Raw genomic sequence first — 12815 nt, 5'->3', positions numbered from 1 at the left:
GTCTACACCGCACAGAGACCAAAACAAAGAAGAAGTGAATATTGTGTTCGCATGGACCAATTCAATTCTCGGTCCCTTTGACACACCGACTTAACTGCTGGCAGGCCACATTCCCCGTTGCGTGCCAACAAACCGATGGGAATGAGTCCACACCGAGCACTCTCTCACAGATGTTTCAACTAAATATGAAAGTATAAGCCAATAGGAGCACTCAACACAATGAAAAGGCAGCGGTGAGACAGCTCATTCATGTACACGATTACTGCCCTTAAGGCTTAAAAGATTCAACATTGGAGGGTTTTTTTTTTGTTACGTGGACCTCGCGATCAAAAAAACGCGTTCGTCCTATTTTGAGCTCCCGGTTATTAAGATGTTAGTTAATTCCTGGGGTTTTATATTTTATTTCACACTAGCTTTACTAACCGGCTTCGCCCGGGACTTGGATTCACCACGCCTGGCCGCCTTTGTCTCCCCAGTGGCGATCCTCACACACCACACGAGTTACTCGTTTGAAGCTGAGTCGACCTAGGGGAGGCCCAGGACCGGTTCAAATAATCGTCACCGGTGGTGGCCGTGAGCGGGAATCGAACTCGCGCGAATCGCTACGCAGTCGCTGCCTTCCCTCCCCACACACACAGGATAAAGACAAAGATCCCCCGTGTAGCCTGTGAGACTGCGTATCGATTCGCGCGCTGCGCTACGAACCCGGCGACCCGAGTTCGACTCCCGCTCACGGCCACCACCGGTGACGATTATTTGAACCGGTCCTGGGCCTCCCCTAGGTCGACTCAGCCTCAAACGAGTAACTGGTGTGTGAACATCGCCACTGGGGAGACAAAAAGGCGGCCGGGCGTGGTGAATCCAAGTCCCGGGCGAAGCCGGGTAGTAAAGCTAGTCTTGCATAAATTTAAAAAACAATTAACACCGCAGATCTCCCCTCCTCTCCGTGGACCTCGAGAGAAAGAGCGTAATGCGGCAAAACGCAACGACCAGAGCCGGCACACTCACTCAGCCACTCCGCGAGGCACGCGGCCGCATACTGTGTTCTCATAAATAATTGAAATGCACGTCTGTTAGTATTAGCGCGCCCCGAGACGCTAACAGCGACAGATGTGTGGCTATTTATGTAGATATAGGTGCACACTCGGGCTGTGGAACATCTCAACGTAATGCGTGTTGAGGCCAAGGCAGAAGTATTGCCCGGAGGGATATTTTTTATTTTATGTATTCCCCCACCCCCCATCCCCTCTCCCTCGTTCTGCCTTTTATACGCATCTATGCTTTCCATCTGGCCCGGCCCGGCCCGGCAGAATGCGTCCCAGCTTCATTCTGGCGCTCGGAAAATCGGCACCAAGGACACACTGGCATATCCCCGTCACGATAGGCGATGGCCGAAAGGAAGAAAATAAAACAGGGGGCGCGTAAAAACACACACACAAGCCCAATTAATTATGTAATTTTGATGTCATCCCAGCCCCTTGGACCAAATCAGCTGGAATGCGCCCGAATCTCGTCGGGTACAAGAAGGCCTGGGTTGGCGAAGCCTCTTGTGCCTGCTGGTCGCCTTGGATGTGCCCCACCAGCCGGCACAAACAGGTAGCGACAGAGCTTCGGGGAGGCATGGGGGCTCTATGTGGTGGGCAGCAGAGGGCAGTGCAGAAGGAAAACAAAAAAACCTGATGGTTCGGTTGTTTTGTCCTCTCCCCGCACCTCCCCACGATCTTCACCGACCCCACACTGGCTGACGCGGTCAAATATCCATCGCCGGCCACTCGAGGTGACTGAAGGCCCTCACACCCAGCAGTTGAAATGACACTCTGGATTGAAAACTCACTTCTCAAGAATAGGTTATTTTTGTTGTTGTCGCGTTTAGTTTGTTGTCCTTCCCACGCACCTCCCGTGTGCACGGTTGGCCTCGTACGGTGCGAAAGAAGTTCAACGTACGTACGTCGTCCCCTTGTGTGCTCGGGGCCCATCCATTATCGAGCGAGCGCCTTCTTTGTTGTCGTTGTACCGCCGCCACACTTTGGACTACGTTCTGAACGGCACGCGCTGTGGTACAAAAGCTCAAAACGTGGATGATGAAGACCTCGCGTCCAACAATGGGCGATGCAGATACAGCGAGCCAGAGCAGCTGTGCCAGAAGCGTGATCTCTTGTTTTTTGTATCTCTCTCTCTCTCCTTTGGGATCAAAATCATCCCAGCGTGGGCAGTGTGCGCCCGTCGGCTTTGAGCAGAAAAAGAGGATTAAATCCACACTTCTTACTAAATTAACCAAAATCCTTTTTGTACAGGACGTTGTCAGTCCACTGCTGGATGAGCGTCTCCCTCTGGACACCAGCACAATCCGCAACAAACTAAACCCACACACGTGCTGAGCGTACTTCACTGCGCTGCTGAGTGCCGATTTGGTGGCAGCATAGCAGTACCGTACAACGATACGCAGATTTTGCTTCACTGCCCTCTGCTGCCCACATCGTAGGTCATAAGCCAACGAGAGTGATCGGCGTGCCCTGTAGCAGTGGCTCGCCAACATCACGTGTTCCCATGACCTGATGTGATTTATGAGCGCCGGTCCTCTATCCAAGCACCATCCCGGAACAACTCTGCATCACTTCGCTTCCGAGAGCAAGGTACGTTTCGTGCTATTAATAATTGTGTTGTAACTGATTTCTGTTTAACACGTCGTAGGTTTTCGCGACTAATATCATCCATAATACATGTGTTTGGGGTTAAATCGCAGAAATATATAAGTGTGTCGTTAAACCTGCCACCACCCGACACAGCCAACTAGTAAGGTTTGTCAGTAAACAGACCATGGCAATTCGTCACTAGTACAGCACTAACCGGTGTGTTTGAGAGCCAAGCCACAACATTTACAATCTGAGTACGACGTTTCGCCAGTAATTACAACTAGTTCTCCTTCAACTAGTTGTAATGACTAATTACAACTAAGTTGTAATCACAACCAATTACAACTAATCTCAACGACTGTTTACGTTGGTTGTGTCGGGTGGTGGCGGGATTAACGACACATTTATATATTCACGCGATATAACCCCAAAAAAACCTGCATTATGGATAACTGACTTCTGTTCATCTTCTCGTAGTGGTTCTACACAAATGTGCTGTGGTTTGGTTCCACGCGCCTCCAAGTTGTTCTCTCTAAATCTCTCTTTCTTCAAGAGCGAGCGAATACTGTGCAGCGAGTTACACGTTGCGACTGATTTATATTAATTTCGCAGCGGTGCCCTTCGACTGATGGCCAGCTCTTGCGAACAGGCGAGGAGGTATACACAATGTGCCAGGAGGCAGGAGGGCTCCCGCACATGCCTGGCTCATTACCAAGAAAAACAAAGCTTGGCTTGAGAGGGTCATGCCACTCGTAATCTGCCACCCCCGGGCTCCGCGAGAAATGCCCTTAACGGGAAGGGTTCTCTCTTCTCCCATGAATTATTGTGGTGGGAACTGGAAAACCGGGGTTAAGGCGTGTAGCGCAGACATAGCTTCAGTTCCGGAAAATAAAATAAAAACAGACGTGAACGCCTGACTTCATGGGGCAACGTTTTCATATAAAATATCACCCGATCCATAGCAAGAGAGAAGAACTGTTTAATACAAGTGATATGTGTGTTTTGTGCAGAAGATCTCAACTGACTACATTTTGAGGGCTCACCCTCTGCACCTCTAACCCTCCTCACCCTCTCTCGCTTCTCACTATCTGACCCTCTAAATATCTCACTCTTATACGCTACTCACACCTCACCTTCCTCTCTTCTCCTCTCACACCTCCTCACCCTCCTCACCCCCCCCCCCACCAAACCCTCTCACCCTACACACCCTCTCACACTCACAACGCCATTCTCATAAACGGCATCCCAACCGCGTGTGCACCACGCTCGCACGCGCGTCCCCGCATCTGCCGGCGCGTGGCAGCGGCAGAAGGCGTCGGTCCCGTGGGGAGCCCTCCCACTGTGCTCGCAATCAGCACCCCCTCCCCCCACCCCCGCGTTCTCTCCTCTCGAACTCTCTCCTCTGACACTCTCACCCAATCTCTCTCTCTCTCAAACATCGCTTCTCTCACCCATCCTCACCGCTTCTCTCGCCGGCTCAGCTTCGCGTCCTCTCACAGTCTCACACGTGCGATCATCATGTCACCATCTCGCACCCTTCACCGTCACGCACTCTCACTCCCTCGTCGTCCCACCCTCTCACAAGATGACTCTCACCCTCTCACCCCTGAACACTCTCAGCCTCGAACACCTCCCACCATCTCACCCCTCTTATCATCTCATCATCTCACCCACTCGCTGTCACCCTCACACCACCCTCTCACCCTCTCACCTCCTAACCCCTTCTCAGACCCCTCGCAATCGGAAAGACTCGGACAGAGCCAAGATTTCCTACGAAATGTAAGAATTGCTGGTGTGGTTTTTTGTCGCTGTAAACCAGGTTTCTGTAACGAGGTCGCTATCGAAAATGAACTTCAATTGCCCAATGGGGTTTACCCTATGCCAACATAAAACATTGACAATGAATATACCGACAGTGGGATATATTCAGTTCCCAAAGAAGCTCCCAGCACGTGGAGCGAAACGTCGGACATCGTGTCGAACTACACGAGTCACCACCCCGAAAAACACATCGGAGAGCGTGCGCCACAACCACGAAAAACGAACGCAATCGTCCACTGCAATATAGCACACACACAGAGACACACACACAAGGCGAGAGACACGCAAATTGTACAAAATACTGGAGGAGTCTTACTCACCAAGGCACTGTTGGGACGAAAGATATGTCTCCCCGGGCAATTGCCCACTTGTTTGGCGCCCACCACTTCTCAATGGATATAGAATATCGATGCGATTCAATTGACACGGAGCTCCAAACCAACAGCCTTCTTTGTAAAGGAGAAGAAAGCGAGAAGAGCTCTCCACTACTCAGATGCTGAGCCAGAACCCAGAGACACAAGGAGGTTATGGGGGAGGGAGGAGGGGGGTAGACTCTTCACATCTGACAAAGCACGGAGCTGTCAAGCCGGAACGTGTTGCAGTCTTCTGCGGAACGCGACGTCTGGAGCAGAGAGAGACCCACACGCTTGTGGCTGCTGTTACAAATAAATAAATAATCCACACGCTCTCACTCTCTCTCTCTTCCTCTCCCGCTCTTGCACCCACAGTGATGTATGGACCCCCTCCCCTCTCCACACACTCTCTCTCCCACTGCCCCCCCCCACTCCTGCACCCGCAGTGAATGTAGCAGCGCTCGCAGATGCAGAGACACCAGGAACCACGGGGCGAGGCGTCTGCTTGGCCACCGCTAGACAACTGCCCCCACATACCCAGCGCCCCCGGGGCTTTATAGCGCAAGCTCCGAGCGCCCCCCCCCACCTCCCCACAACTCGCGCACGAAGCGCAACCAATCGGCTGCTGCAAGAGGAGCCCGGAGAATAGAGGAGGGGGGATTTGACCAATCCGAGGCGGGGTAAAGACAAAGGCACAGCACCGGCAATTGCGCCGAGAACGCCACTGCTGGTGCAAGGGCATCCACGAGAGAGAGAGAGAGCTCTCCTCGAGAGCCCTTCCAGATGATATTTGGGCCGAGTCCTTGAGGCTGACCAGACGTCTTGGAAGACGAGGTGGGAGTGCCCACGCTTTTCCCCACCACATGCGATCTGCCGGTTGACACACTCTGGTGTGCTCATGTATACTGCCGGGTGGAGATCAAACCCTCGCATTGTGGATTGCAAATCCTAACGCGCTTAGCATTTTACCACTGGGCCCGGTGTCTCCATTCCTCCAGGGCTCTGTTTTAAAATCAGAGCCGCTTTACGGAATGGCCAATGTGAGTTCCCTTTAGATGGACTCGTCCTCAGCATAGGAATATGGAATATGCACCACTGGCACAGACGTTGAGCTGTGGTGAATACGCATTTTGAGGCTGTGGTATTTCCAACAGTTTATAAAAATGGATAATTATTTAATAAAAAACAAATGACTTCCAGCGCTGTGTTAATCCCCTGCTGCTACCCCAGTTCGCGTGCAACATTGGGCTAACGTTGGCACGTGGGACGTTAGGTAACAGCGTTCCGGCGTTTGCGGGACAACCGCTTTGCAGGACGACGGCACATCCATGCTCGCCGGGGACGGAGGCTCGAGATGGAAAGACGATTGTCTGGCGGTAACATCACCCACGACGGCGCCAGGCGGTCGTGTATTTTCGGCTGAACGTCTTTTCCCTGCGAGGGACTATTCGTATTTCACACGTGTGACGAGCGTTGCCCTTCAAGGCGCTGTGATCGTTTTTGCTCTACACACAAAAGAGAACATTGGTTGGTGGGTGGGTGAGGAGTGGCTGGATCTCACACAAAGAGAATTGTGTAGAAATGTTATCACGGGCTTAGAAAGTATCCGGTGAAGAAGAGGGAGATGCGCCTGTCTATTAAGCGATGGAAATGTTTTTGAAATGAGAGTCGAATGCCCTTTCATTTGCTGGGTTACAAATAGGGGCATGAGGTTTCTATGTGTATATATATTTTTTTGATTCCCCGTGTGCACAAAGAGCATTGTATTTATATTTTTATTTACTGGGTAAATAAAAGGCGATAGTGTTATTTTTATACGTTCATGCCCTGGGATAAATAGAGAGTGCGGAGTGTTTATTTTATCTCTAGAGTAAATACACAAAATGCCATGTTTACGGTAGAAATTATGGCGGCACGTTGCCATATTTAATTGTGGTGTGGGGCGCCGTGGCAATCGCTTTGCGCTACGAACCTGGCAACCCGAGTTCAATTCCCGGCCAATATCAGCGAGGACCGATGTCTGAAAATGTAACCTGCCCCCCCCCCCCCATGCCGTGGAGAATCCCCCCCAGGGTAATTCCGAGGACTCAACACGACGCAGCGTCACGTCGACACAACAGCTCCGCCTGCTGAGACATTTCAGGAATTTCCAGCGCGTCTCATGAGCCGCTATCTATCTTGGCAGGCATAAATCAAGGCGAAACGGATCGGCGCTCAAATATTCATACACCAAAGTGGCGGTGAAAGCGAACGGCCATATGAAATACGTCCTTCGGCTAAGTGGTATTGAAACGCATAGTACAATAAATAAATAATTGCTTTCTCAGAATGTCATTTTAAAGGGAAGTGCAGTGACGAATTCCAGACTTTACGACGATAATGATAATGACGGGCATTGAAGAACCATGCCACTCTCCATCATTAGACTGACCTTGCTATTAGATATACATTGCCTTGATCCCAGCTGTGGAAAAATATTGGGTTATTTGGTTTTGGAATACTCATAAAATACCACTACTTACAAAACTACGATAATACTACTCCGGTCAAATACTACTATTACAATAATATTAAGAGGTTTTTGGGTTAGATCGCGTAAATATATAAATGTGCCGTTAAAACCCGCCAGCACCCGACACAGCCAACTAGTAAGGGTTGTCACGTAAACAGAAAATGGCCAATTCGTCACTAGTACAGCATACCGGTGTGTTGGAGAGCCAAGCCACAACATTTATAAACTGAGTACAACGTTTCGCCAGTAATTACAACTAGCTTCATCAGGCGACAGCCAGATTTATGGATAAGTATTACTGTTTCGTTCCTTATATAGAGGCGTAGATGTGTTGTTGCCACGTTCTGTTTACGTGACAACCCTTACTAGTTGGCTGTGCCGGGTGGTGGCGGGTTTTAACGACACATTTATATATTTACGCGATCTAACCCAAATTTTTTTTATTATGGATAATATTGGTACCGCGAAAGCCTACGTGTTAAACTGAATATTACGACAATAATAGTCTTACTTTCAATACTACTAGAATACTATTACTACTACTAACAATACTACTACAATAATACTACTACTACTTACACGACTACTACATTCACGCTAATATTACTATACTCTGGTTATTTCGGTAAAGTCACGTTGGTGACTTTTTTCTACCCACGTGACTTTACCGAAAGAACCAAAGTGTATGGATTCCTGCAATCACGAAAGCTTCAAATCACTAATATTACTACTACTACTTATAATACTCCTATTCCAATAATATTACTATTGCCACAATAACTAAACAGCACAACAATAATACTGCACGATTCCTAATGAAACCCTTTTGCTCGGAATGTCTTTATAGTTCGTGCATTGGGATTATTGGCCAGCTCTTACGCATGCCATGGAGTGGTGCGCAAAGTCACGCACAGATTCAAGACTCCACTGCTGTGCTGCCAAACTCATTGCGACCTCACAGCCCAAGCTTACAATATCCGTAATTTTCTCAACTTTTGGAGGTTTTTTTCTTTCATCGCTTCGAACTACCGTTGTCAACTGAGCGGTTTAGACGCGAAATCTTGCGACTTTTTAAAAATTTCCCAGCGGGAATTTTTTTTTGTCCAAGTTACAAACGACCCATCTAGCGACTTTCACTCCGGACAACATTTGGGAGTGATCCCATGCAGGTCTGCACTCAGGATCCTGTATCGGTTCACTTCTGTGTCAGGAGTGAAGCCACACGACTCCGGGGAGGCACACACGATCCTCCTCTATCGGTGTCAGCAAGAATATATTCTTTATCCTGTTTTCAACAGCACGTTTTTTGGCGTGGGTTTCGCGTAAATAATATCTGCTTTTGTTTATTCTTCGTGGGCACATTCCCTCCGTGAAAATGCCCTCTAACTCGCCGCCACTGCCGATGGTCTAGGTCTGACGTGGTCGTCCTTGGCTCAATCGGCGGTGGGGGCGGGGGGAGCCTTCGCAGCTTGAAGTAAACAAAAACATCTCGAGTCCATTCGCTCCGTGTAAACGCTTGGGCCAGTTGGCGTGCGGTGGCATCACCGGTGACTTCAGACGCTCCCCGCCAGAACGACACCTGGGCTGGCGAGTTTTTATTTGTTTGTGCGAAGCAGAGGTCGCAAACGGGTTTTGATTCCCTACCCGTACCCGGCCGCACCAGGGTCGCAAACGGGTACCCGGCCGGGTATGGGTAGCCGGGTATCGGGTAGGGTACGGGTATCGGGTACCCGATTGCGACCTCTGGGATGAAGACATGTTGCAGGCGCGGGTGGGTTGATTCTAGGAATTTGAATTGTGAGAAGAGACAAGACGTTGGGAAATGAGTGACAAATGGTTACTCACCATTGGGTACCCGTACCCGGCCGGGTACGGGTACCCAATACCCGGCCGGGTATGGGTAGCCGGGTATCGGGTAGGGTACGGGTATCGGGTACCCGGTTGCGACCTCTGGTGCGAGGCGACTTTCTCCTTCAAGAGCGCCCCAACCCGCCGCCCTTCCCACCCAGCGTCGAGGAACCTCTCGTCGCTGTTAAAGCGAAATCTCCACGAGAAATATATTTTTTTATTTTTAAAATTCAGCCGCTGCCCGCGGGAAGAGCCCCAAAACCCGCCCGCTCGGCTCATTGCTACCCGCGGGGGCGGCCACGCTGCCCCTTGGCCGTGCACTTTCTCAATGAGCACCATTATGCAAGAAGGTGTTCCGTTGCGTCAGGGGAGAGACATTTAGGCCCTAAGTGGGGTGGGGTGAGGGGTGGGGGTGGGGACCCCCCGACAATGTCCCTCGTTATACCCCGGCGGCCGGGCTGGACTGGCGCACGCGCGGCACCCCCCTTCTTCAAAGGGCCGAGCTGGTGGTGAATAACGGGGGGGGGGGGGGGGGAGTGGTGGGGTATTGGGGGGGGGGAGTGGTGGGGTATTGGGGGGGGGGCACAACTGTGGCAGGCCCCCCCCCCCTCCTACTCCACCCCCCCTCGACTCGCCCACGGTCTTCGCAATTCTCCAACCAAAAAAACAATCGAGCTCCTTGTTTCAAGTGGGGGCGCGCAACAAAGGTGCGCTGCAAATCGAGTTGAATTTGCTTTTTATTTTATTTTACTACCCCCCCCTCCCTCGGTGGGCGTGAGCGAGATGCAACTGCGAAGGAGGCTCGTTGTGCTTGTGCAGAAGCAAATTGACTGCAATTAGCTTGGGCTGGAGAGTTTGAGCGCAGCAATGGACCGGCTTGTAAATCGTATCCTCGGCGAGTTTTGGGCCGCGGTATTTTGTGTGTAAACAGTCGTCATGGCCATGTGCCGTTTTAATAGGGGACCCCGGGTTATTAAAAGTAACAAAATACATGGAAATAGATGCGTGTTTCCCTCTCCCCCCCAACCCCTCCTTTTAAAATGTCAGGCCTTTCCATTCAAAAACACTCCAGTAAACAAAACAGCTTTCTTTCCAACTTGACGTTTCCATTTATCGAGAGAGCGATGGGACGATGCGAGTGGAGCAGTAGATTCCGTGAAATGAATGGACACTCTGGGTGACGTTGGATGACGGTCATGAACCACCGGCATCAGAACATCACAATTACCATCATCTTATTGTATGTTGAACTTCTTTCGCACCGTACGGAGCCAACCGTGCGGGGGAAGGACAAAAATAAACGAATTCGCAAAAATGGATTCTCGAGAAAAATGAGTTCTCGATCTCGATTTAAAAGTGCATAGCCCCAGTGGCTTATGGGATGGAAGAGCATTCCAGAGGGCAGCAGAAGCGCATCTGAAAGCGCCACGCGATGCGGTGACCGCCTTTGTTCGATGGCTCGCCAAAAAGCCGCTGCTGCGATGATGAACTGAGTTCGCCCGACGGTTTATGCCCCTTGATGAAAATGCCCCAAAAAAAATCCACGATTGCACGGACGCTACGGACACCCTTGTGCACAGAGACGCGGTGAGCGCTTTCAAGCGGCCAAACAACTGCCCACCAACTAGATTCCTGTGTGTCTATGTGTGTGTCTCTCTCTGTTTGTCTGTGTGCGAGTCTCTCTCTGCTTGTGTGTCTGTCTGTGTGTCTCCGTGTCTGTGTTTTGTCTCTCTCTCTCAAATTTAGCAATCTTTGGAAGAACGTAAACAACCAGGTGGCGTGTTGACTGTTGTGTTGGCCGACTGTGCTGTATCGCATTATATTTCCAAATTTACTATGTTTGTTTTCTCATTTATTTGTACCTGATAATGGTTGTTTGCGTTGCAATCGAAACGTGGTATTCGATTATTAATTAATTTAATTTCTTTCTCCGTGACTTTACTGAAAGAACCGAAGAGTAAATGCCTACTACATGATGCTCGTTCCCCAGCAACATCCCTGAAATTCGATTTAAAGCTTTCGTGACTGCAGGGATTCATCTTCTTGGTTCTTTCGGTAAAGTCACGTAGAAGGGAAATAATAAAAATAAAACAATACAATTCTCACGACGTTTCGATTGCAACACATCATCATCATGATAATAAAAATAAAACAATAACATTCTCACGACGTTTCGATTGCAACACATCATCATCATGCGTTGCTTGTGAAGGGCAGTCATGATGATGTGTTGCAATCGAAACGTCGTGAGAATTTTATTGTTTTATTTTTATTATTTTATTATTTCCCTTCTACGTGACTTTACCGACAGAACCAAGATTAACATCCCTGAAATTCACCAACGACTCTCCTGGCGCCCTTGTACGCCGATCTGAATTCCTCCAAACGGACATCGTCACATCGTCACCATCCAAGCTTTTATTTTACCCGGCGAGAGCCAATCGTGCTTGCGTGGGCGATCAGGTTTGTTACAAGCGGCTGCGAACATGCGTTGCTCGTGAAGGGCAGCGCAGCGAAATACAACGTTGGACTGTTTCGTGCTGCAACGTGTATGCTCCCCATCTTCACCAACCCTCACTGACCAGTGTGGTGAAGTATGATCAACTAATCCTGCCCCCACCCCCACACAGCCGGCACGGTGCGCAGCGCCCCTCATCCATCAGTGGATTGACACAAGGGGCTATGCGCGCACATACGAACCCTAAGCTTCTATTTGCAGAGAGACTTCAGCCCATCGCAGCCACATTTAAATCGACACCATTCTCAAGGCTGCGTTGCCCAGCGAGAGAGCAAGCCGATGGCAGACAGAGGCAGCCGCTTTTAGTGGAAACACCTCTGACCTTTTCACCTCTGCCAAGGGTCCCTAACCCAGACTCCCAGTGGAGGCTGTGAATGGGGGGGGGAGGGGGGCTAAGGTCCTTTCCTGTGCGGCAACAACTCCAGCCTCCACCCAAACACAGCCGTGTCCACTAAACTAAGGAGGCTTTTTTTACATTTTTCAACGTCCGAGGTATTTTTTTGTGTGGAGCGGTGGCACAGTGGTGAGCACATCGAACTACGCACCGGGCCATCCGAGTTTTGTTTCAGGCCACGGCGACCATCAGTGGCGAGTGATGTCCAAACTGCTCCTGGGCTCCCTCACTCACCAACCCGCACTCACCCAGCGGGTTTGAAGTATGGTCAAACAGCCCCCCCCACCCCCCCACCCCACGACTGGTGTGACACGGGGAGGAGGCCTATATCCAGCAGTGGATTGGCAAAAGGCTGTGAATTCATTGTCCATTTTATATCGACGGTGCACGCATTCACTTACATCCTTTTTTGTTAATATTAAACATTTGGCGCAAGACATAGGCATGCAAAGATGCATCAGTTTGTTAATTGCAGTAATATAAATTCTCGAAAGCTACAACACATGCATCAGATCACGTAAGAATGTATGCCCTATCGATTTAAGTAGATTACAAGCAAATTATGCATACTCTTTGGTTCTTTCGGTAAAGTCACGTAGGTAGAAAAAATAAGATCACGACGTTTTCATCGCAACGCAAGCAACCGTCATCAGCGGATGATGACGATCAGGCGGATGACGACGATTGCTTGCATTGCGATCGAAACGTCGTGATCTATTATTTTTTCTACCTACGT

The 12815-nt window shown here is 50.0% G+C and overlaps 1 protein-coding gene across 3 annotated transcripts in view; it reads right to left on the bottom strand.

Moving 5' to 3' along the window:
- Positions 1-12815, bottom strand: part of LOC144933615 (numb-like protein) — a 67595-nt gene that overhangs the window by 52867 nt on the left and 1913 nt on the right. For 2 of the 3 annotated variants that reach the window (XM_078858600.1, XM_078858602.1), the window contains exon 1: positions 4775-5317. The exons of the other annotated variant lie outside the window; for it this stretch is intronic. The gene's annotated coding sequence lies outside the window, so the exon portion shown is untranslated. Of the gene's footprint in view, positions 1-4774; positions 5318-12815 lie in introns of those variants that run through there. 3 annotated transcript variants of the gene reach the window in all.

The sequence above is a fragment of the Lampetra fluviatilis genome, chromosome 7 (assembly GCF_964198595.1).
Source record: "Lampetra fluviatilis chromosome 7, kcLamFluv1.1, whole genome shotgun sequence".
Classification (NCBI taxonomy): domain Eukaryota; kingdom Metazoa; phylum Chordata; class Hyperoartia; order Petromyzontiformes; family Petromyzontidae; genus Lampetra; species Lampetra fluviatilis.
The sequence above is the reverse complement of the archived record's forward strand: the minus strand, read 5'-3'. Positions and strand labels throughout refer to the sequence as shown.